Source organism: Odocoileus virginianus, chromosome 34 (genome assembly GCF_023699985.2).
Source record: "Odocoileus virginianus isolate 20LAN1187 ecotype Illinois chromosome 34, Ovbor_1.2, whole genome shotgun sequence".
Taxonomy (NCBI): domain Eukaryota; kingdom Metazoa; phylum Chordata; class Mammalia; order Artiodactyla; family Cervidae; genus Odocoileus; species Odocoileus virginianus.
In genome coordinates this window covers 18625327-18651310 of record NC_069707.1, presented here as the reverse complement: position 1 = coordinate 18651310, position 25984 = coordinate 18625327, and the positions used below count along the sequence as shown (strand labels likewise).

Below are 25984 nucleotides of genomic sequence, written 5' to 3'. Positions count from 1 at the left end.
GATACAATAATATTGTCCTGTGTCGCTGCACAAGTGATTAAAGAACAAGAGCAGAGTGAGGCCTGCTTTTCTACTGCTGTCTCACAGGAAAGCACAGAAGATATTGCAGAAAGAACGAGCCTTCTGCAACATACAGATATTCCCAGAAAGACAATTCCAAATCCAGCTTATTGCCTGTGTTTTCACTGCACTGCTGAGTGAAATGCCAGGCTGTGGGCTCCTGTTTTATTAAGGTTCTCTTCTAGCTGACTGAGACTCCCCTATTTTCTGACCATGGACTTGGAATTTGTTGTAAAGTGAGGGAACTGATGTGAACCAATTGAAATTCTGCAAACAAATTCAGCTCAGATTTGCAGTTGTTGTTTCTATTCTGAAATGAGCTTTTTCTTTATTATCCAGGAACTTGTCAGTTAGGTGGGTTGGGGTGAGTCTATTTTAAGATGTTAAAACTGGTAAATAAATCACCTTGGGTAATTTCATGTGGAAAGCGAAACCTCCTGTTGATGAAAAGGAAGATGTTTGGTTTCGATTGGAAAGGTCATGGTCGGTTGCTCTGCTAAGCTGATTTTAAAAGTGATATGGTGATAGGCACAGGAAAGGGTAGAAAATCCTTACAAAGCAAAATGAAGATGAGGCTTTTTCTCATCACAAGGGAGTAAGATTCAAACCAAAGTCCTAAGAAGGAGATCATTTTAAGATCAGAGAATTAAAGGTTGGCTCTAATGAGTTTGAGTTTTTCTTAACAGGCTATAACTGGTTGTTTCCTTAATCAGTTAGGCACCTAGAACAATCTTGAGATAGTTATTACCACTCTATAATAAAAATACTAGCAATCAAAATTTTAATTTTTTCTCTGTCCTGCAGAATGCCAAATCTTAATATCATCCAAATAACTAAATGCCTACTTTACCTTTTGAAGTGATCCACAGCCAATAGTATACCATAAACCTGTATTGTTGATAAGGATGGTTGTCAGATTAGCCCTAGAGATCTCATTGGATGAAGAGCCAGGAGGAAACAGCAACTGCAATCCTTCCAAATCCCTAAGGCTGTCAATAAGTGGCATTGCGGGTGGTATCTGAAAGCCAATCACCATGAACCTGGAGTGTTCTAAGCACCATCCACAAGGAGTATCCGGAAGATTAAAGGGGGAAATTATATTAAAATTACTATATCCACTATACAGATGAAAAAAAAAATGAGCACATCAGTAACACCTCCCTATCCCAACAATCAACTGAACTTGAATCCATTTTTTCTATACTTGTGCCTTAAATTGGACATCTATCAGACCATGCCACTTCTTTTGGCCTAGGGAAAAGGAGAAATAGGAAATTGGATAAACAAGCACAAAAGCTGCATTCTGAGGTTAAAGAGAAATCCAAGTTGACACAATAGGAGCAATTTTCCAATGACCTGTTGTTTGAAGATTGAGGAGTAGACATGGGTTCCAGGGAAGCACCAAGAAATGAGTTCCATTTAAAAAGTAATGCTTGACTTTACTTTTTAAAGTAAAGAGCAAGGATATTGAACAAAACTCTGAAAAGTTGATCTTGACATGTGTTTCCTTTTTCTGGGTTAACAAAGGAATTAAGTTCCTTATTCTTCCCCACTAAAGGAAAAGTAAATTCACCTCTTCACAAGTGTGTTCTCATATTCCAAGCAGTTGAACAGCAACAACTGATTAACATGGAAATGGTCAGAACGGCATGTGTTTCATAATTCAAAAACATGACCAAGGGAAGAAAAATGTCTTGGATTGAAATCGTGCTTGTTTTCAGACAGAATATGTGAGAAGAGAAACAATAATAAAGGCAAAGATTAGGAAAATATGGAAAAGATGGCAATAAAACTGGACAGGGTAGACCTAGCTTTGGCCTGGTCTCATTGATCTCTCTGATTTTGCTCTTGACAATGCCTTGAGACCTTTTGTGCCCAAGTCCAGTGAATTCATTGTTTCCTGGAAGCTTTTGTTACCATTAGAGTATTGGAGCTGTGGCCTAGCTCCATTCAGAAATCCCCACTCCATGTCCAGTTTATAAAATATGTAGAAATATAACAACTGAAACAGCCCACTAGGTAAGTGTTACCAAAATTAACTCTGGAGAACTGACCAAGATGTGAGAAAGAGAAAGTACTTACTTAGCATTTTACTGAGCAAGTACTGTATGTCATTTATCATACCAGAAACTCCAACCTGTTTTCTAATTGAATATTCTCAAGAAGCATGTAGGCTATGGAAATATACTAGAAACTGAGAACCAGGGAGGTTCAGTTACTTCCCCAAGGTTATACAGTTGTAAGTGAAATGACTGGGATTCATTTCCACATGAGTTTTAACTTCCAACTAATATAGATACAAGTTTATTAGTTGGAAATTGAAATGGACATGAGTTTGAGCAAACTCTGGGAGATAATGAAGGACTGGGAAGCCTGGCGTGCTGCAGTCCATGGGGTTGCAAAGAGTCAGATGAGCCTTAGAGACCGAACAGCAAAGATACAAGTGGAATTTAGGCACATGTAATGCATGTATGCAAATATTTCAAAATGTATGATAATTACTAACATCATTGCTATAAAATTGTAATGGATCATCCCAGGCCAGAACTTAATGCGGCAAAATTTCCCATTGATGCATCTATCATTTTAAGTACAGTGAAATATTGACAACTACTTCTCAGTGAGAGAAGTCGGGGAAGAGGAGCACTTCAGAATCACTGGCACAACCTGTTTGAGCACATCTCTGATGCCTATCTCCTCCCCAGTCCACCTCACTTCTATTGGCAAATGCTATTGGGAGAATGTGTTCTTAATTCTTAGAAATGTTGGGTCAGGAAAAAAATATATTGTGACATCACTTTGTAAATGTTCACACAAGTAAATGTTTTTATGCTTCTTCATTATCTTCAAGTAAAGGAATTTCTAAGTAAATACATTCTCAAGTTTTTTGGATTGTTATATTTTGGTGGGCTTCCCAGGTGACTCAGAGGTGTAGAATCTGCCTGCAATTCCAGAGACATGGGTCCAATTCCTGGGTTGGGAAGATCTCCTGGAGAAGGAAATGACAACCCACTTCAGTATTCCTGCCTGGAAAATCCCATGGTCAGAGGAGCCTGGCAGGCTATAGTCCATAGGGTCACAAGAGTCGGACAGAGGGACTAAAACAACAGCAATACTATGGTAGTTCATTTGTGTCACACACAATTTTACATGTAAACAGTATTCTCATAAATATGAATGTTCACATCTCTCATTTGCTTCACTGACATATTCTGCATGTACATGTATCCTAATAGTGCCATTAATGTACTGACTTCAGATTAGATAAAAAATAGAGAAAATTAGTCCATGAGAAAATTAGTCCGTAAGAAAATGTCAAAACCCCTAAAAATGGTATAGCAAGTGATTTCAATGGATCTGGCTACTATTATCATCTATTCATTAATTTATTTGTCTATTTACTACTGAGTGTCTACAATAAGCCAAGTGGTTGGCTCTTACCAGCTAAAGTAGAATTTACCCCATTATTGAGATAATTAATAAGGTTATGTTGGAGACATCTCTTTCATAACAAGGATGCATTAACTGATTCTGAAGATGTTCGAAATTATTAGAGTAATTGTTGGTTCACTCTTGAGTGACTCTGTGCTTATTGGAGATAAAGCATTCATGCTTTTCACTGACACTTTCCAGATGTCAGCAATTAGTAATAATTATTAGCAATAATTTAAATCACTATCATTTATCTTGCTATATAGGTTGAAATTTGAATAATATTTGGTTGTTTAAACTCTAATGGAAGCATAATGAAATGGACCCTCTAGACACCACCTACTTAGTGGTGCTACTTGGGGAATTCATAGTAAAACTCATCCATGAGGGAATCGATACCAGTAGCCTGCACTGTACACCACCCAGGACCCCAGAAGAATGGGAATACATAAGGGAATGGCAACCTTAAGACCTGCATCCAACTCTCAGTTTGCAAGTTCACTCAGCTCTCTGAATTACAGCTTCTTCACCTGTAATAATAATGGCTTTGCCCATATCATTGGGATATTACAAAGATCAAATAATCTATGGTCAGTGAAAATGCTGCAGACATTCTAAAATGATATATTAATATAAAATATTAGTTTTGTGAAAATGCTTCAGGAACAGTAAAATGAAATATTAACATAAAGCATTAGCTTTGCAATTAGACCTTAAAATTTTATTTTTCACTTTATAAACATATTTAGGTTTATTCAACATAATCTACTTGCTCATTGTAAGCAATCTATAAGATTCAAAGAGGAAGTAATGTTATATAAAGGCAAAGATTCAAGACTGGAATTGGTTAAATTTGAATTCCAGTCACAGAATTTATTGGCCAAGAGTTCTTAGCCATGTTGCTTCTCTGAACCTGTTACTTCATCCATAAATCCCATATGACAATACCTATCTATGTCAAAGCATAGAGTGTATGCAAAGCATGAGGTTCAGTCGCTTACTGTGTAGATGCAATTAATGAGAATTACTTCCATCCAGTCTCATCTATAGCAAATATATGGGGAAACAATGGAAATAGGGACAGACTATTTTCTTGAGCTCCAAAATCACTGCAGATGGAGACTGCAGCCATGAAATTAAAAGACGCTTGCTCCTTGGAAGAAAAGTTATGACCAACCTAGACAGCATATTAAAAAGCAAAGACTACTTTGCTGACAAAGGCTCATCTAGTCAAAGCTATGGCTTTTCCAGTAGTCATGTATGGATGTGAGAGTTGGAGCCTAAAGAAGGCTGAGCGCCAAAGAATTGATACCTCTGAACTGTGGTGTTGGAGATGACTCTTGAGAGTCCCTTGGACTGCAAGGAGATCCAACCAGTCTATCATAAAGGAAATCAGTCCTGGGTGTTCATTGGAAGGACTGATGTTGAAGCTGAAACTCCAATCCTTTGTCCACCTGATGCAAAGAACTGACCCATTAGAAAAGACCCTGAAGCTGGGGAAGATTGAGGGCAGGAGGAGAAGAGGGCGACAGAGGATGAGATGGTTGGATGGCGTCACTGATTCGATGGACATGAGATTGAGCAAGCTCTTGGAGATGGTGAAGGACAGGGAAGCCTGGCATCCTGCAGTCCATGGGGTCGCAAAAAGTCAGACACGACTGAGCAAATAACAACAACTTCTGTTATTACCAAGTTATAATAGTTCTTATTCTTTTCACTAACCATAGTTACGAATGTCCATACGGTTCAAAGATAGATCATATTCTTCTAGTTTTGTGGTCTGTTTATTCTGCTTTTCTGATCTCCTCCCAAAGGCAGGGAATTTGCCACCACCATAATTGTGATGCAATTGTACTGGGTGGGTGATTAACAAGTGAGTATTACAGGTATTTTTTGTGCTAGAGGCTACGTTCCACAGAGATTTCTGAACAGCGAGTCTGGCTTGAAAGGTAAGACAAGGAGAAGGTCATGCATGGTTGGAGACATGTGCTTGTTAAGGTGCCTCTTATCAAGGTTACAGCCTGAGTTTTGTTCTTTATATTTTCTTTTTCTTGAAATAAGTGTTTTGAAAAATATTATCCCACCTGGAGGAATCTGGTAATTGGTAAAAGGAAGGCCTGTCTGAGAAACAAAACACTGCTGCAAAGAATCTAATTTAGTATCTTGACTTTTATTCATTTTTAATATAGAATTTCATGGCTCATCAAGGAGTAAGCCAGTCTATCATAAGGTGTCTTTTTGTTCATTTTAGAAATGTTACTGCTGTTATTGTGTGCGTGTGTTTGAAAATTCAACACAATTTACACAGAAGAGGACCGACGCTCTGTTCTCTTTCCCCTTCTCCTGTCCAAGTTCATCGTCTTTGCCCTGAAAATCCTTCTCACAGTTTTACCCATTCCTTCCTGCAGCCCACATTGAGTGTCATATCTTAGCAACAATCATCATTTCATATTAAATTTATAGTTCAGCTAATCTGATGGAATGATCTACATGCCAGAATCTCTTAATTTCTTTTGCTTTCCTTTACACAACTGCAGACTGGAACCAAATGCTCAGTCAAATGTCTTTGTTATATAACTGACGGGAGGTGAGTGTTTCCCTGTTTCTCTTTTCTCGCTCACCCTTATTCTCTGTGTCCCTGTCTATTTATAGAACCAGCTTTAATCATAATTTACCAGTGTGCTGAGGGCACATCAGTGATCATCCAGATGGCTCAAACCCACCCGTGAGAATACATTTCCTTTCACATTTGACCTTAGAGTAGCCAATATGTTGCTAGCAAGCACTGACTAAGCAGTTGTTTAGACAGCTGGTCTGTCTCTTCGCAGTTAGTTTCCATTCACCTACTTTATGATCATGATACTAATATCCCTTGATATTATATGTCCCCTATGCATCTCTGTATTTTCCCCTTTGAGATTTTCCTTTATGCTTAACCTATGGGTCAATATGAGGGAAGCCTTTAATTAAAATATTAAAATACACACACATATATGTGTTGTTATTTAAACAAGCTTTTCCTTCCAACATATGTTACAGATTCTATAATGAAAGTCTTAAACTTAATGTCAAAGAGTGCTGGGTATTTATTCTAAAAGCATTTCTGAGAAAGTGAAAACTATATCTATAAATAAATGAAGAAAAAGATGGGGAAGAGAAAGGTATTCTGTTTCACATGTTCTTCCACTTCCTATGAACAAATTCACTGCCAAAGTGTTTAAAATAGTTATATAATACCAATTTGGTTACTGTAACCAAGTACTCATGCTATCAGTGAAGATTCTGCATTACTTTCATTTTAGAATAATGGTAAACAAATGCTCCAGAATGACGCTAAGAACTGTAAATAAGTCAGTGATGGCAAGGTGTTTATTATTAATGGTAATTTGCTTATACATAGTAAATATCATATGCATATATTGTAGGGAGCAGTATATGATAAAAGATTTTCATCCTATCACTTTTTCTGATCTAAAACCAATTAAACAAAACAGAATAATATTTTATTATAGGTAAAAACATTCTCCCTAGCTTGTTTGAATTGTCATTTTTTAATTGGGCCATATTAGAACCATGTACATGGAAATACTATGAAAATTCTAAGAGAATTTAAGAATGTTATGATATTTATGTTCATATGTAAGGAAATATAAAAGTTTTAGTTTTCAGTGCTACTCTACGTGTCCATGGTAATTCTGTTCTCTACTATTTACTCACTTATTTTTTCACCTGATGTACCTCCTTTGTCCAGCACTATGAATGTGTTTTGGGGGTGGGAGTAGGTAAAAAGTAAATTAAAGTAATGCTGAGAAAATTTCAAATGAATGGGGAGATGAAGCACTCTGCTTCATATGGTGATTATCTTGGTTCCTTCCACGTAGGAAGAGGGTCAGAGTTGATGTATATAAAAACAGAATGTAGATGGTTTTCAATGCTATACTCAGGATCTTGGATTTTGTCCATTTTCTATAGGTAAATGGGAAAACTGATATTTTTTTGAGCAGTTAAGTATCACATGTTATTGAAATTTCCTTACATATTTACAATAACCAGTATGAAGGGTATCATAAGAGAGTGTGAAACTATAGACAAATACATTAGGAGACCATAGGCACACTCAAGGTGACAGATGAGAAGGGCCTGAATTAAGACTAGAAAAGTAGGAATTTAAGTAGATACAATTTACAAGACTTAGGAATGATTAAATATCAAAATCAGAAGAAAGATACAAGTCTAGGTTGACTCTTGGCTTTTTGGCTTGAACGGCTTGCTGAACTTCTAAAATCAGGAATGCAGGAGGAAAGGTAGGTTTGTGGAAGACAATGAGGTCAGTTCTGGACATGTGAAGTATATGAAACATGTCTCCGAGGCAGATAGTTGAGACACATACGTCTTAAGCTCAGAAGGGAGAGACCTAAGATGGATAAAAAAATTTCTTGGGCAGATTTGATAATCATCGGCATAGGTGACTCTTGAAACTCGGAGAGAAATGAGCTTGCCCACAGAGGCTCACTGGAGGAAAATCAGAGCCCTGGAGAATACAAACACTTAATCCATCATTAGAAGAAGAGAAATTAGGAAAGGAGGAATTTTCAGATAGGACAGAGGACTACCAGGAGAGAGTCATGATTCGGAAGGGAAGGGAAAAAGCAATTTCAAAATTAAATAAGATAAGGACTGAATGATAACATTGTCTTTGCCCATAGTTATGTCATTGGTAAACTTTGCCAGAGCTAATTAGTATGGTAGATTGCAGAGGCTATGACCAGTAAAATTTAATATGCACCAATTTTATCAATGGATCAAGTCATCACTTCTAAACATTACACAGAAATAATTTATTCAAAAGAATAATTCATTTAAAAATGAAAAAGTGTTTGCATATGCAACATTAAAAATTGATTTTGAAATTACATTTTCCAGATGAAAATTCCTTTAAGTTAAAAAAAATTCTGATTAAAATAATTTTATTTTGGGAATATGAACCCCCACATTTGGCCACCACACATCAACTGAAGCAGGACCAGCTCTCCTGCTGTACACAACTAGAAAGGTAAACAAACATAAAATAAGGTTTTCAGACATTAGACCTCAGGCAACATAAGGCAGTTTCTCCAAAGGAGGGACACAAGAAAAATGTAATCCTTGTGATGTGTGGGGAAGAGACTTTTTCTGGATATTATGATGAGCAATAGCAATACAGAGCGCCTGAGAGTTAAACAAATTTAAAGGATTTTAATAGGTAGAGAAAGGGTCACTGTAATTTGGGAGAATGATATAAAGTGATATGAGGCAAGAAAGCATATGTACAGCAAACAGTACAATATCACTTGGGTTCATTTCACAGACTTTTGGGGCTAGACTTAAAACATGTTGTTGTTGTTTAGTGACTAAGTCATGTCCGACTCTTTGTGACCCCACAGACCCTTACAGCCCATCAGACTCCTGTGTCCATGAGATTTCCCAGGCAAGAATACTGGAGTGGGTTGCCATTTCCTCCTCCAGGGGATCTTCCCAACCCAGGGATCAAAGCCAGTCTTCGGCATTGGCAGGCAGATTCTTTACCACTGTGCTGCTTGGGAAGTCTTTAAGAGACTTAAAACATAGATGATGTCATAACCAGGGAGCACCTTCACCCCGAAGTGACAGAGTTTGGATTTTATTCCATAAGCAGTTGTTACGTTAATGAAAGTTTCTGAGCATGAGAATAGCAGAGTCAAAAAAAGATTTTGAAATCTTGATCTCATAAAAGCTATTTGGACTGGAGGGAAGAAAGTTTAGTGACAGAGAAGATAGGAAAAACCCTGCAATGGTCTGGTATTGTTCTTTGGGAGTGGAAAGAAAGACACAGTGCCCAGAGGAACCTGAGGTTAGAGTCAAAGGACAACAGCCACAAACCTAATCACATTTGCTAAATACTAAGATTAAAAATATATAAGCTACTGCAGACTATACTTTCTAAGCTCAGAAAGAACCTGAGCTGGGGTAGAATTTTACTAGTAAATTCTTACCTATATGAGAAGATAAATATTACTTCCATTTATGCCATGCAGAGACATTACTTTGCCAACAAAGGTCCGTCTAGTCAAGGCTATGGTTTTTCCAGTGGTCATGTATGGATGTGAGAGTTGGACTGTGAAGAAAGCTGAGCGCCAAAAAATTGATGCTTTTGAACTATGGTGTTTGAGAAGACTCTTGAGAGTCCCTTGGACTGCAAGGAGATCCAACCAGTCCATCCTGAAGGAGATCAGTCCTGGGTGTTCATTGGAAGGACTGATGCTGAAACTGAAACTCCAATACTTTGGCCATCTCATGTGAAGAGTTGACTCATTGGAAAAGACCCTGATGCTGGGAGGGATTGAGGGTGGGAGGAGAAGGGGATGACAGAGGATGAGATGGCTGGATGGCATCACCAACTCGATGGGCATGGGTTTGGATGGACTCCAGGAGTTGGTGATGGACAGGGAGGCCTGGCGCGCTGTGATTCATGGGGTCGCAAAGAGTCAGACACGACTGAGTGACTGAACTGAACTGGACAGATTGGTATGAAAAGACCTAAATTTAGTCCCAAATATCTGTGCATAAAAATTATTTTAGGAAAGAGTAAGGAAGCACTCTCCCACAATTTCTAAACTTGAAATTTGTTGTTGTGTTGTTTTTAGGCACTCGTTCATGTCCAAATCTTTTGCGACCCCATGGACTGTAACCTGCCAGGCTCCTCTGTTCATGGGATTTTCCAGGCAGGAATACTGGAGTGGGTTGCCATTTCCTTCTTCATGGGATCTTCCTGACCCAGGGATTGAGCCTGCATCTCCTGCATCGGCAGGCAGATTCTTTACCACTGAGCCACCAGCTAGGTTCAAGTAAATTTATAATGGGAAGCAACTAACATATACACTGCATGTTCTCTAAATTTAGATGATTCCGAAATGATCAGTGCTTATTAAATCAGATATATTTGATGATATCCATAGTTTTTATTATTTTGCTCTCAACATGAAATTTGACTAATGTATGTTTCTCTCCTCAATTAACCAAAGTTCATGTACACCAAAGCTCCGAGGTAGCTTCTAATTCCCTGTGTTTCTCTAGTGAATGTTGTCAAGGGACAGGCAGACAAGAATTTGATGTGTTGTGATTTTACAAGCAGTAAACAAACCACAGTAGAGAAAGCAGCAATTAACATTGTGAATTTGTTAACACCACAATTAATATAAAAGAATTTTTATGACAACCAGCCTGAAGAAAGACTTGCTATTTCCATGCTAGTATTCTTTAAACAAACAAACAAAAAAAATCAAAACAAACAAAAAATGCTTAATAAATGACTAGTCAAGACAGGCAGGATTATTCTGAATACTTTCAGAGTTTGTTGATTTGGCTGAACGCAAAGAATATGCCCTCTTCCATGCATCCATTTGTTCAGCAAGCATATGCAAAGCACTGCTCTCCTGGACACTGTTCAGTGGTTTGAAGTGAATGAGATCCAGAGTCTGCCACAAAGGGAAGAAGAACATGTACTCATACAACTTCAGAAAATACTGTAGGCAATACTACAAGCAAAAGATTCCCTTAAAACATCTCCTCATGCTTGCAAACAATGATTTTCAAACATTGTGGAATGGACCCAATCCATAACATCCTAAAGTTTTTGTTTTAGTACTTATATAAAATTTTGTAAATTTTAAATATTTCCCCTGCCTGATGCAAATATCTTCTCCTTAAGAACTAATATTGCACAAATCTAGTGAGCATTTACTGTCTGACAGATACAATTGTGGTAAGAGCTGCCCCTTCCTAGATAAAATCAATCTGATGGTTGGACACCTATTCTCAGGTGGTGCTAGTGGTAAAGAACCTGCCTGCCAATGCAGCGGAGGTAAGAGATGTGGGTTTGACCCCTGGGTCGGGAAGATCCCCTGGAGGAGGAAATGGCAACCCACTCCAGTATTCTTGCCTGGGAGATAGCGTGGACAGAGGAGACTGGAGGGCCACAGTCCGTAGGGTCACAAAGAGTCAGACACAACTGAAGCAACTTATCATGCATGCGTACCTTGCAAGCCAAGTGGGGATGGGTGGGCTATGACAGTACCAACTGCTTAGTCTGAGGCGGGAGAGGTAATGGTTAACAGACATAACACACAGGATTACACTACTGTGAGGCACGTGTGCGTTCATGTTAAATCGCTTCAGTTGTGTCTGACTCTTTGCAGGGCTTTGGTCTGTAGTCCATCAGGCTCCTCTGTCTATGGGATTCTCCAGGCAAGAATACTGGGCACATGATCTAACAGAGATGTGTGCGCTAGTCAAAGAATATCTGATTGACATTACCTGGGTGGTGAGCAAGATCAGAGAGAAGACATGTCTAAAGAGACAGCTCCTAAAAATTCATTGGTCATTAGGCAGCAAAGGAGTTACAGTAGGTGGTTACTGCAATATTTTGATTTCCAAAGCATTCAAAAGTACATCAAAAGGGTAAAATGCTTGAAGCATTTTAAATAAAGAATAAAATATTTTATTTTACTATTAAAATATTTCAAGAAATTATCCAACTAATTGATCACAGGCTCTTTTCTCCCATGAGCTTGAATTGTTAACAAACCAACCACAATCCACCAAGTATCGTGAGAAATGGGGGAAGAGGGCCTTGCTGCAGGAAGTAGTCGGGAGAATAGCTCCCATTAGGTAGTAGGGGGTTTTTTTGTTTTTGCTTATATCCTTTTATTGAGCTTTCAGAACAACTCTGGCTGGTGCTTTGCCCATTTTACAGATGAGAAAATACAGGTCGAAAGAATTGTCACCAGGAAGTACACATCTAAAATCTGAATCCAGACAAGTCTGTCTGATTCCAAAGTTCATGCTCTTTGTTACAGGGTATTCTTTGCTTCATTCACCTTGACCTTTTTTCACTCTAACCTCTTCAGGAAATACAGATACAAAAGTTCCATCAGGGACCTAAAAGAGCTACCTGCAGCAATACTCAGCCAACCTTTGCTTGAGATTGGCCAGCGGAACCTTTGGGAAAAAAGTCAGTGGATTACCAACTCTCTCCCTCCTCCTGCTTTCTCTCGGTCTCGGTAAGATTTGGAGCAAGGTGTTCCTCTTGCTGCTGTGGCCTTCAGCCCCAGAGATCTGATAAGGGTCAGAGGACCAGGGAGGACAGTGGAAAACGAGCTAGTAAGAACTAGGCTTTGTGTAAGGTTTTAAGAGAAAGGAGAAAAGATCTTGAGGCTTCTACTTTGCCCAACTTTGCTTCTCTAGGCAGAAGGTAAAGAAGGTTCCAAAGCAAAAAGATCTCAAAAAAAGATCTTGAGGCTTCTACTTTGCCTACTTTGCTTCTCTAGGCAGAAGGTAAAGAAGGTTCCAGAGCAAAAGCCCCAGGTAGGAAAAAGTATGAGCTTACTTGTATTAGCACCTAAGCACAATCGCAAGTGGCTAGATGAAGCACAGGACTGGTAGAGCTGAGGGATCCGGGGTGTTCATCGTCAGAGGGAGGGACAGTTGTAGCAGCAGATACACGCAGCCAGTCTTCCCAATCAGGGAAATTCATGAGAAGGATGCCCATCCCTAGGTCAAGGGTAGACTGTTTTTATCGCTTCTTATCTGGTCTCTTGGGGACTTCCCTGGTGGCTCAGGGTTGTAAATAACTCGTCTGCCAATGGAGGGACCATGTCTTCCATCTGTGGGTTGGGAAGATCCCCTGGAGAAGGAAATGGCAACCCCCTCCAGTGGACAGAGGAGCCTGGTGGGCTATGGTCCATGGGGTCGCAAAAAAAGTCAAACACGACTGAGCGACTAACAACAACAACTTGAGCTCTTTCTCCAACGTTCTCTCTCTCTTCTTAACCAGGACCAAGACGCAGTTCTGAAACCTTCAACAGCTTCTTTTTGTTCACAGAATGACCCATTCATCAGGCAGGCGTTCCGTATGCTCTATGGGGTGGCACAACTTCTTTCAAACTAGCGCCTACTCTTGCAACATGTGCTCTCCGCCACATTAAATTGGTATATGTTCCGCTTCTAAACATTTTTTGTCCTTTCCCACCTCCATGTTTTCACTCTCTGTATTACCTCTACCCAAACATTTCTCTTTTATTTCCCACTCTCCTGTTCTCTTTGAACCTTATACACAGTATAGAGCACACAGAAGTTGCCCCATGGAACCTGCATGGGGGTTACACATTCATGTCTTATCTCCTTTATATATATTTTATAAACTCTTGAAGGCCAATAAAGTTATTCCAAGACATAATTCCTTGTACATAATACATAATAAGTAGTCAATATATAATTCATAAATGAAAATGTTAGAAAGAAATGATGACAATATTAACTAAGCAATTTGAAAGGGTCATTTGCCAGCCTCTAGTCGAGTGGCTTCCAAATCCAGGAAACCAAATTCCAAAGAAATTAATGATCTTAATCTGCATGAGAACTAGTTGAACCACAGTCAGGACTAATAGTAATAGCTAACCTCATTTGATTACCTATCATGTATCTGGTACAGCTATAAGATTTTACTTATTTTGACTTTTTTGACATTTTAACAATAATATGAAGTATTTAAGAGCTCATTTGATAGGCAAGTAGAGTCGCACAGAAAGATTGAGTAATATATGCCAAGTCAAATAGCTTTGCAAATAGCAGAATCAAGATTTGCCCAAACTCAGACTGATTCCAGAGTACCCATACTTAACCATGACTCCACTCAACTGAACCTTCTATTAATCCAGTATCCATCCTACTACGCCATTTCATCCCCACTTGTTAGTTCAATAGGGCATAAAGATATTGGCTGACCCACAATCTTTCTGTAAAAGGAAAGGCTTGGAAAGATCACACACATATCTGTATTCACTGGTAGGTATCACCAACAAAGCTAATAAAAAAATGAAGTTAGTCCAAGCTAACAAATGATGTGATTCCAGCTGAGAAATGAAGTATAGACCCTACTTAACAAGTTTAGTCTTTTGGTCTCTATTTAGTCTTCCTCACAATAGGTAATAAACAGATCTGTTCTTTGCTGAGACATGACTTGGATTATTTTATTGTTGTCTACTTTACTTTGGCCACTTGATGCAATAAACTGACTCATTGGAAAAGACCCTGATGCTGGGAAAGACTGAAGGCAGGAGAAGGGGATGACGGAGGATAAGATGGTTGGATGGCATCACCGACTCAATGGACAAGAGTTTGAGCAAGCTCTGGGAGTTGGTGATGGACAGGGAAGCCTAGCATGCTACAGTATATGGGATCGCAGAGTCGGACACGACTGAGTGACTGAACTGACTGACTTGAGAGGGAAAACAAATTATACCAATAGTGCTTGTGGAGGTGTTGGGGTTTATGTTTTTGTTGGTCTTGATGGTGGTGGTAACCATATCTTAATTCCAAATTTTTTCTGTGTATGAGTAAGCTTATTTTCTAGAGCTTCAGAAACTAAAGTCTGTCTCAGGGAAGACTGTTTTGAATTGTTTTATGCTTAGTTTTCTCTGCTAATTAAATTCCAGTTTATAATTTATTAGTGTTCCATTTTTGCATTCACCATATTTCTGTGTGAGCTATTTACAGATTAGAATTTTGAAATTTTCTCAAGGAAATATAAACCTTGCCTTTCTGTTAATTATAAGAGCAACTGTGACCACAAGATAATTCTGGAAAGGCAATTAAGTAGTGCTTCAATTTTCTCCAAAGTTGGACATCTGTAGTTAAAATCCACAAGTCTTGGAGATTATTCTATCCAGACTGCAGCTCATTGGAATCACCCTCTTCACAAGACCTTTTCTGTCAGCCTCTGCTGTCCCAATGTGGCTAAAGAGATTCTCCAAAAATATTAATATTAACTTGCTCCTGTCCCTCCATTTACAGCCCTTCTGTGCTCTCATCCACCATCTTTAACATGGCTACCTCTTCACACTTAGATCTTTTTTATCCTCACGCTGCATCTCTCACCACCTCAAGTCAGAGCATTCAACTCACCACCATGCTATAATTTTTTCAAATGAAAGTCTGGAGAACAAAATCTAATGCTTCTTCCTCATGACCATCTCTCAAATATTCAAGTGTAGCTATTGTGTATTACCAAGTTTTCTATTTTCCAGGTTAATTTCTCCGAGTCTGGCCATTCTTCAATAATTATACCCTAATGTGTTCAACTCTTGGTAAAATCCAATAAAACTGAATCCAATATTATAAAAAGGTCTCTGCTGTTCAGAGAACAGTGAGCTTTTACTTTCCTTGTTCTGGGCACTAAATTTTATTTATGCGAAACAAAATTTCATAAGCCTTTTCATCATTCACATCCACTCAATTTGCCCTGGCCAACTAAAATCTTACATTAATTTGCATTATATTAAAGTTCCCCAAATCTGCACTTTGCACTTATTGTTTTAAACAAAGACATGGTCATTTATATTCATTTTTTGTTGTTGCTGCATTGCATCTCATTAATTTTAATTCATTATTTTACGCTACTAAGATGCTCATCTTTTAGAATCTTATGTTTATATCTTTCAAAAGTTGAATAAATTGGCTGTCTTCATCATCATTCAAGTTATGGATAAAGTTCAAAAGTACATATTCAGTTTGAGGGCAGCTGATATATGATCAAAGTCATATTTCATTGTTTCATCATGAAGAATTTTAAAGACTATATTTATAACAAATATACTTTACTCAAGAGTATCAAATCACATGACATATTCTTGGTGAATCCATGTTAGTTCTTTTTGATCCAAAAATATCCTCATAATCCTATTTGAAAGTATATTAAGCATTGAAATCACATATATGACCCCAGCAGTCTTTTTCTCTTTTAGAAAACTTAAAAAAGAAAGAAAGAAAAAAATCTGAGGAATCTCCTCTATTTTCTGTTAAGTTTTTGAAGATAATTTATAATGGCTTCACAATCGTATCAGCAACTTCTTCGTTATGAGAAAAATATGCTGTAATCATCTACTCACCTAGATTGTTATTTGATATTTTTCTTAACCACAGTGACTTTGCTCTTCCTAATGTGAAAATTATTCCTCTTAATAGAGAAGATGGAAGTAAAGCAGGAATTAGATTTCTAAAGTCTGAATTGGTCCTAATGTAGTTTTAACCATATTTTCCTAAATCACACTAAATGAGAGCTAAAGAATGCTCAAAATTGTTATTAAAAAAAAAACACTATTTTTCTAACTCAGTCCCCTCCAGCAGCACTTGAGAAAGCCATACCCTGTCTTCCAGCAGGTCCAAATTCACCCAAACTCACTAAAGAAGGCCCTATGGATTTTGCATGAGCTTCAGAATGTGTGAATGGATGAATTCCTTGCTGGTGAGTGGGCAGTGGTGATGCTTTGTCAGGGTCATTCCTGCTGCCCTGTCCTTCCTCGGTTGCCCCTGTTATGATGACATAGTCTCTGCATGCCACCCCAAAGCCTTCTGCTGCCCTGCCACGAGTTCACTGCCCAGGTAACCATGCTTTCTCTGGCTCCTGATACTGACTGCTCTAATGTCACTTGCTGCTTCCTTGTCTTGTCTCCTTGACACAAAAAAAGTTACTTTGCTGAAGGGGAGAAATGCCTTTCACCCACCACAAGCTGTGAGCATGCAATGACTTCCTCCTCTTTCTGAGGTTCTAACACAAATCCCTGTGAGCAAAGGTGACGACCAGCTGAATAGCACACACCCAGGCACACTCCAAACTCTCCCTCTGAACTTCTCTGGTGGTGAAGTTGATAAGAATCCTCCTGCTAATGGAGGGGACATGGGTTTGATCCCTGGTCTGGGAAGATTCCACATGCCAGGGAATGATAAAGTCCCTGGATTCAGATACTGAATCCAGACTCTAGAGCCTGCGCTCTACAACGGAAGCCAGTGCTATGAAAAGACTATGCACCGTAATGAAGAGTAGCCCCCACCTTCTGCAACTAGAGAAACGCTGCACAACAAGAAAGACCCAGTGCAACTAAAAATTTCAAAAATATAATAAATAAAAACCAAACTGTCTCTCCCATTGGACACAGATTCATTATTTTTCAGCACTTTCCAGGACCTAAATTTTCTACTACATTGGGCCAAGAATAATCCAAGATAATCTCCCTACTTCAAGGTCAGTTGCTCACCAAATTTAGTTCTATCTGCAACTTGAATTCCCCTGCCACATTACTTATGAAGTCACTCCACCTGCCATCCAGAGGGCCATATCCGACCAGAGGAAACTCGGACATGACCAGGCACTAAGCTCCACCAACATTCAACTTCTAGGAACATATTTCTGAGTGGTTCTCTCCAGAGCACCCATTATATCTCTAGGATACCTATTCTGTCTCTCCTATCTCTTAGAAATAATGACCTTGTAGAACATCTCTCCAATCTCTGACCCTTCCTTGTGATCCTTGTCCATGGCTAGTGAGTTCAGAGTCACAAAACCATTTCTGTAACATCTTTGTAAAGTCTGCATAAGGAGATCTACTTTAAAACTGGCTTGGTATTTAAATTTTATTTTATTGTCATATTGGTAGAAATTTTGCTTTTGCATCCTGTTACATGGTCTCTTCAATAGTTCAATATTATACATGATTCTGCAGTGAGTGTTCTTGTACTTATATAGTTTCATAAATATTCAAGATGTTAGATAAGTATAGCAAGTGGAATTAGTGGCTAAAGAGTCCCCATTTTGACTTTTGATGGATATTGCTAAATTATGTCACTTTCTATTCCTACTTACAGGTATACACTAATTTACAGTCTCAGAAGCAAACAATTAAGGAAGACTTTTTCCACTCTACCACCAACTAGGCATGATGTCTATCATTTGTGCTTTGTCTATTACATTGATGCTAATTTTTTATTGCATTTCTCTTCTTGTGATTATAAATGGACATGTTATATTTGTGAGCTATTTGCAATCATCGGGATTTCCTGGTAATTTTAACTGACTTAAGAACCCAAGTAGCATGAAACCAAGTGTGGGTGTTAACTAATATTGAAAACCTTCCCAAGAGAAAGAATCAAGAAAAAACAACGTGAGGCAATGAGACTCAGTGACCAGAACCATGAAGCCCCAGACTCTGTTGACACTTCCTGATCCTTAGAGATTTTACTTTGACCATTTACAGCTTGAAAAGTGATAATTGTGAAGGTCTTCTTATGACTCTAATGTTGTCTCTTCTCTTAGTGGAGGATATAGAAGCAGAGGTTCCATTCAATAAACCTAGAAGTCTCCCTTTGATTGAGGCTGTGTGAGAAAGGAAGAGTTAATATTACATAATCTTGAATTAAGAAGGATTATTCTTAAGACTGATGACCTACAAGCAATCCTTAAAATGTGTCAAAACTCCTAATTACAAGTTCGTTGTATTTAAATGTTCAAAATAGATGGGAAAGATATAATCAAACTAATAGTTCAGACTATTTCCAACCTAAAAACATTAAGGAGTCTATAAATATCAAAATAATATTGATGCCTACTTACAAAACCTTAAATTTTGTGTTCATTCTCAAGTTGGATAGAATGACTATAATACTCTGTTATTTCAGATGAACATTGACATTCAGTGCCCTTTACTGTGAGATCTTATACAATTCAAGTTCTATATTGAGCATATAATTTATGTCCAATGACACGCTCTCTTGAACTGCTTAAGGAAAAAGAAAAGACTTCTTCAATTCCTTTCCCATGAAAAATATAGGGCCAGGAAATGAGAATGCAGACTTCAGGTATTTTGATCTATTTATAGAATCCTCAGTTCTGAGTAATGCAATAAATACAATTTTGTGACAGTATTTAATGGTGATTAAATGCTGGATCAAGAAATATCCCAAGGATAGAATAATTTGCTATGTTTGAATAAAACTTTTGTTTTAAAGGCTCTTCCTCAACCAGCAAAATCATTTTGCTCAGATGATTTTTCCCACCCTCTTATTGCATTAGCACTGTCTGTCTTCAAAATAGTACAGGTAGTCCTTACTTTGCCCGGTAGTCCTTACTTTTCCCAGTAGTCCAGGGCCATATAAATGAGCATGCAAGCTGAGACTACACAAAGTGATCTTAATCATTAAAAGATAATTTTTAAAAAAGATTTTTAAAAATGCTTGTCAAAACTTTAAAACCCTCTCACCGTAGTTCATAAATGTGTAGGGAAATATGCATGTGTGCTCAGTTGCTCAGTCACATCTGACTCTTTGCAGCCCCATGGACTGTAGTCCACCAGGCTCCTGTATCCATGAGATTCTCCAGGAAAGAATACCTAGAGTGGGTTGACATTTCCTCTTTCAGGGGATCTTCCCAACCCAAGGGTTGAGCCTGTGTCTCCTGCATTGGCAGGCAGATGCTTAATCACTGAGCCACCTGGGAAGCCCATAGGGAAAGATGGTGGTGGTGTTTTGTCTATAAGTCATTTCCAACTCTTGTGACCCCATGGACTGCAGTCCACCAGGCTCCTCTGTCCATGGGATTCTCCAGGCAAGAATACTGGAGTAGGTTGTCATTTCCTTCTCCAGATCTTCCTGACCCAGGAATCGAACCTGGGTCTCCTGCATTGCAGGCAGATTCTTTATTGACTGAGCTACAAGGGAAGCCCAAGGGAAAGATAAAAGAAAATAAATATAATATTTACTTAGTACATTGTATTTAAAATATTAGAACTGTTGAGGATTTAAAATTATTTCTTTGGGTTTTTATCAAGAGTAGTTTGAACAGTGTTTGCTTCTCCTTGTCATGGAATAACTTTAGAGGCAGAAAGAGCATTTTCCTGCTTTGGGGAATTGTCTTAGCACTAAGTTTTGATCAGCTTCAAATATTTTAGACTTTGTGCTTTCAATATTGCGAAATATCACTGAGAGTTCTTTTTACCTGAGGAGGTCACTTTCTCTAAGATCTTTATCCTTTTTTGTCACAGCTTTATCCTTTTTGTTACACTTTCTTCTTTATGTTGATAAGATCACCTTCACTAAGTTTTCACTAAGTTACTCTGGCTGCATATCTAGTCTCTTCAAGTGGGCCAGTGTCAATATTCCCCATACCCTGCTCTTTCTTCTAGAGCCCCATTTATGTTCATTCAATATGCTATCACTTGTCTCTTCACTGCATTTTCATATTTCTGTTCATTATCCATTTGTGGAAAATGTCACGTGGGTCTATCACTGGGAGACAAGGAAGCAGCACAACCGCATGCTTTGCTGAATAATGGACATGCAGTGATCGATCTCTGACAAATTCTGAAAGAAGCACCATGACTGGTTACTCATCGGGATGGGCATTTGTTCAGTGAGTGCAAAACTGAAGAGCAAGCAGGAAGTCTTCACTGTGCGCCTGCTCAGCTAACACGCTATAGTAACTGAAATTTGAATCTTGTTGTTGGAGACCTAATGTTAACTAAGCCATGATTATTTGAATCTTGTTGTTGGAGACCGAGTGTTAACTAAGCCATGATAACTGAACTCTGTACACAAGGGAACTGGGAAAAGCAAGGACTGACTTGCTATATATAGATATGTTGTATTTATTTCTTAATTCATAAGGCCTGTCTTTTGGTAGCACTAAAAAGCTTCTTTTAGAAATATTGTACAATATCCCTTACATATGGAATCTGAAAAGAAATGATACAGATGAACTTACTTAGAAAACAGAAAGAAATTCATAGAGAATGAACTTGTGGTTGCTGCGAAGTGGGGGTAGGGGCGGAAAGGGATAGTTAAGGAGTTTGGGATGGACATGCATAACTGCTATAATCAAAATGGATAACTGACAAGGAGCTGATGTATAGCACAAGGAATTCTGCTCAATGTTATGTGGCAACCTGGATGGGACATGAGTTTAGGGGAGATGGATACATGTATATGTATGGCTGAGTCCCTTCACTATTCACCTGAAATTATCACAACACTGTTTGTTAATCGGCTATCCCCCAATACAAAATAAAAAGTTTTTTAAAAGCTCCTTTTTCAAGGTATAGTTTAAGAAAAGGGGTGAAAAGAAAAGTGGAAAAATACTAGGATGTGACAAGAGATCAATCCTATGTACATTTGTACATTTCACTTTATCAGATGACGTATATAATATTGATTCTGTCAGGCACTTTCCAAAACTTCACAAACATCATTCCTTGTAACCATCTTAACAATAATGAGGACATTACTATTATTTTCATCATCTTAAAAATGAGAAAAATAGGAAAAGGAAGATAAGTCACTTGCCTAAGACTACATACTTGTCAATGGCAGAGCAAGATTCAGACCTAAGCATTCTGGCTTTGGAGACTGTGTGTTCAACCACTGCACAATGCTGTTTCTGCCATCAGCCTGCCTGTGTTACTAAGTCTGCAAAGTAACGCATTATCAGGTCATTGCTCTTCCTGGTACAGTTAGGTGTATCTCATTTATTGTAGTTTATGACTATAGATATAAAATTCAGTATACGAAGCTGACATTATTTACAACAGAGATTACTAAAGCTCCACAGACCTTAGGGGAGACATGGTGCTTCTTCTTCTTATTTTAGGGGAGCCATGAGTACAAAGGGAATGATTTGGAGGAAAGTGAGACATCTCATGCTCAGAATCAACTACATCAGCAGGTCAGAAGGTTGAAGCTCTTATCATGAAGCTCTACATGATGGTAGAAAAAAAAATCACTGGGGATCATGAAATGAATAAATTACTACTCCATTTCTACCCAGATTACAAGGGTCTCCTTAGGGAAATATTTGAGCCAACATTACTGAAATTTAAATGGCACAGATTTTACTTTGCTTTGCAAACAACCATCCACCTTCCCAACTACTAAGCCTGAAAATTATAAAAGTAAATTTTAATGAACCTGACAAACATTGAGAAGAAAAATAACTCTATTAAGTAAGCACAACTGATGCAGCATTGTAAGTTCAAAAATATTATCCCACTTCTCTTGTTAAATCTCTGTTTGGAGAATACTAGTAATCAGATAACTTAATCGGCTTCATTGGAATTGTGGTTAAAGATTAAAATGGCTGTTTATTTTTAAATGGTTTTTGTATGTATGCGTGTTTCATTGCCACTTCCTGAATGCCTCCTTGGTGCCTAGCAACTGCCAACCATCCAATTTTCAGTGCTAACTTTTTCTCTCTCTGACAAATAAAAAGAAAAAGCCAAAATGTTATGCAGGTTGTTGCTAGAAATAACTTGCTTCATAAAACAATATGAATGATCTAGAATAAGCCATTCATGAAAGTAAGGTCATGGTGAAGAGCACAAGTGGAGGGTCTGTTTCTCAAGGACTTTTTCTTTTCAATTTCAAAGAGCCAGGTCCACTAGTTATAAGAATAATTTCATTATCTATACAAGAGATCCTGGGTTCCTGAGTGAGCTCAGTAGAAAGGAGGAAGAAAGAAGTTCAGTACTGAAGAAAGAAGTGATTTGGGAATTATCCATTCTTTGGAATCTTCTGTCAGTCTCTTCCTCTTCCTTTGAATAATTAAAAATTATCTGAATCTGAAAATAAGCTTTTATGATTTTAAATAAACAGTTAACACATAAAAAATAATTATATGATATGATAGAGGTGTTTGTTAGCTAACACTACAGGAGTATTCATATTGCAATATATATGCAATCACATTAACACATTATACATTTTAAACTTACACAATGTTATATGTCAATTGTATCTCAATAAAAACTTAAAAAAATTTTTAAATGATTACAAAAATTACCAAGGAAAAAAATTGGTAACCTTGTGTGCAGGTGTGGGAGAGCCCAGTAAAAAGCATACAAACTGGAAAGAAGAGACAGGCTTGTGTCCCAGGCAAGGGAGCTAATCAATGAAGACAGCAGTTTCCATTAAGATGAGAAAATCGAGCTATATGATCTCTAAATTCACTTTAGGCTCCAAATTTGAATAATACTACAAAAGCGCTTTCATTATTTCAAGGTCATCCAATAAACTGTAACATCCATTAGTTCACGCCACTTCATGCTGAAACACTTCCATTGGTCTACCATTTCTCTTAGAATAAAATTCAAATTCTTTACCATGGCCTGAAGCCCTGAGTAATCTGTTTCACCCCATTCACGCCATCATCTGTTCACACACCCGGCTCCGTTACTCAACTTGCTAAGCTTATGTCCATCATGAGACTTTTGCCCATCACTTTCTTTAAACATTCTATGCTCCGCATTCAGGCTTATCAAGACTGCCACCCTCTTATCCTTCAGACCTAAGCCCAAATGTCACCTTCTTTTCATAGAATCTTTCTTTGTCCAGCTGAGGCTCTCAGCTCTTTGTCCGGCTGACCTAAGGGAGATTTTCCGCAGTTAATCTTTATCACCTACCCTGTTTTAATTTTTCCTGTAGCACTTAATACAGTGCAAGTTAATACAACTTGCACTGATCTTATTCATTCACTTGCTCTTTATCTGCTTTCTTTTGTACAAAAGCATAAACTATGGGAGGACATGAATCTTCCCCATCTTATTACCCCTTGTATTCTCTGGAACAGTGCCTGGCAGAGAGCAGACACTAAGCAAGTATTTTGAGAATAAATTAATGATCATATATAATTTACTGATGCACTGCTGGTGCCAAAACACAATGCTAAATATGCTCTTTTTTTAAGTGAAAGCATAAATTTTTTTTTTTTTAATAGAAAGACATACATTCCATAGACTGAACTCAGTACATCTCAGAAGATAAGGCAGCCCGGGAATGTAGGTGTGGCTAGTTTTTATGAGCTGGGTAATTTCATGGGCTAATAAGAGGGAGGATTATTCCAACTATTTGGGGAAAGGCACAGGTATTTCAAGGAATTGGGCCACTGCCCACTTTTTAACCTTTTATGGCAGGCCTCAGAACTGTTAGAGTGCTTGTCGGCATCATTTAGCATATGCTAATATATTACAGTGAGCACATAATAAGGCTCAATATGTTCTTCATGTAAGTGAGTGAACCTGATCACCTTATAAAGGTGTCTGCATGAATCATTTATTATGTGTTCTGTATTTCTTTCCTAGCACTGCTATAACAAACTAACATAAGTGTGGTGGGTTGAAGAACCACAGTTATTATTTTATACCTCTGAAGGTCAGAAGTCTAACACAAGTCTCATGGGACTGAATTAAAGGTATTGGCAGGGCTGCATTCATCCTGAGATTCTAGGGAATAATCTATTCTCTTGCTTCTTCCAGCTTCTAGAGGCTGCCTACATTCCTTGGCTCACAGCCCTCTTCCAGCTTCAAAGCCAGCAATGGCCAGTGAGTCTTCATCATGCTAAGTCACTCTGACACTAATTCTCCTGCCTCCCATTATCATTTACCAGGGAACCCTGGGATTCTATTGGGTCTACTTGGATAATTAGTCTTCTAATTATCTAATTATCAGAATAGTCTTCTCATCTAAAAATCCTGAATTTAATCACATCGGCAAAGTCCCTCTGCCATGTACCATGAAACATTCACAGGTTCTGAGGATTAGGACATGGACATCTTTGAGGGGTCATTCTTCTGCTTGCCACCTTGCCATTTGGTGTGATTCTGTACACAAAACACCCTTGTCTTGGGTACTCCTACAGAAACCTCTTGTCTTTCAAACACGTGCTACGTGGTTGCATTCTGGAGAGGAATTCCCCATAAATAATCTTGTCTCTCATTTTCCCACCTCTGTGCTGTGGCCTGAGAATGTGAGTAATACTCACTTCATATAACTTGAGCAAAGGGTTTTGGCTGCTACCTCTTGTGCATATAAAGAGCTAAAAATGAGCAGACTTAGCAGACAATGACATCTCTGGGCAGACTAAACATCCATTTCTGTTGCTGGTAGAAGATAATTACGAGAAAAGAAAACACATTCCATTCTCATCACCAAAATTAGAAGGACAGCACCACTGTATATTGTAAGAAGATAGAATTCACTGAGAGTCAAGCAAATTGCATCATTATGAGAAGAAGCCTAGGAGGAGCAGGATGACAGACTCCAGAACTAGCATCAAGCTAAAGCAATTCTCTTCACTGGCCCAGGGTAAGTCAGCCTGCACAATTAAGCAAACCCAGGGGCCTAACACATTAACTTGCCATCGATATATCCTATCTGCCTTGGCACAAGCTAGTGTTTCTGGCATTATTTATGAAGGCAGTCTTGCTATATTTGCACAGCATGCAGCATTGTTCATGGCAGGCTACTGATTATTGTCAATGAATAATGCCCCAGAAGCTCCTAACCCTTTGTGCTTATGCCTAATAACTAAATCAGCAATAGCTGTTTCTCTGTGCTCTGCTTAAGATTCTAGCACAGCCATAAATAAACTACCAGCGGCAGGATCCATTTGGCGTTAGTGTCTACCACCGCCTAGTTACAAGTTCATATTTTTTCCCTGTTATACTATAAACAGTGGTCACTGCTAAGACTTTTTTTTTTTAAGGTGATGATCCCTACCTATGGATATCAGAATTTTCTGAAATCTCATATTACTTGAATTATCCAAGCCAAAATAATACATCAGGCCTTGTTTGGGAATTTACCTGGAGGGAGGGGAGGC

The 25984-nt window shown here is 38.3% G+C and overlaps 1 long non-coding RNA gene across 3 annotated transcripts in view; it reads right to left on the bottom strand.

Moving 5' to 3' along the window:
- The window catches only part of LOC110138173 (uncharacterized), a 370957-nt gene that overhangs the window by 169389 nt on the left and 175584 nt on the right, over positions 1 to 25984 (bottom strand). The window contains exons 5-7 of one of the 3 annotated variants that reach the window (XR_002314142.2): positions 21943 to 22085; positions 21690 to 21798; positions 18518 to 18715 (exon numbers count right to left, since the gene is read on the bottom strand). The exons of 1 other annotated variant lie outside the window; for it this stretch is intronic. This is a non-coding gene — a long non-coding RNA (uncharacterized lncRNA). Of the gene's footprint in view, positions 1 to 18517; positions 18716 to 21689; positions 21799 to 21942; positions 22086 to 25984 lie in introns of those variants that run through there. One more of the 3 variants, XR_002314143.2, reaches the window with a different exon arrangement.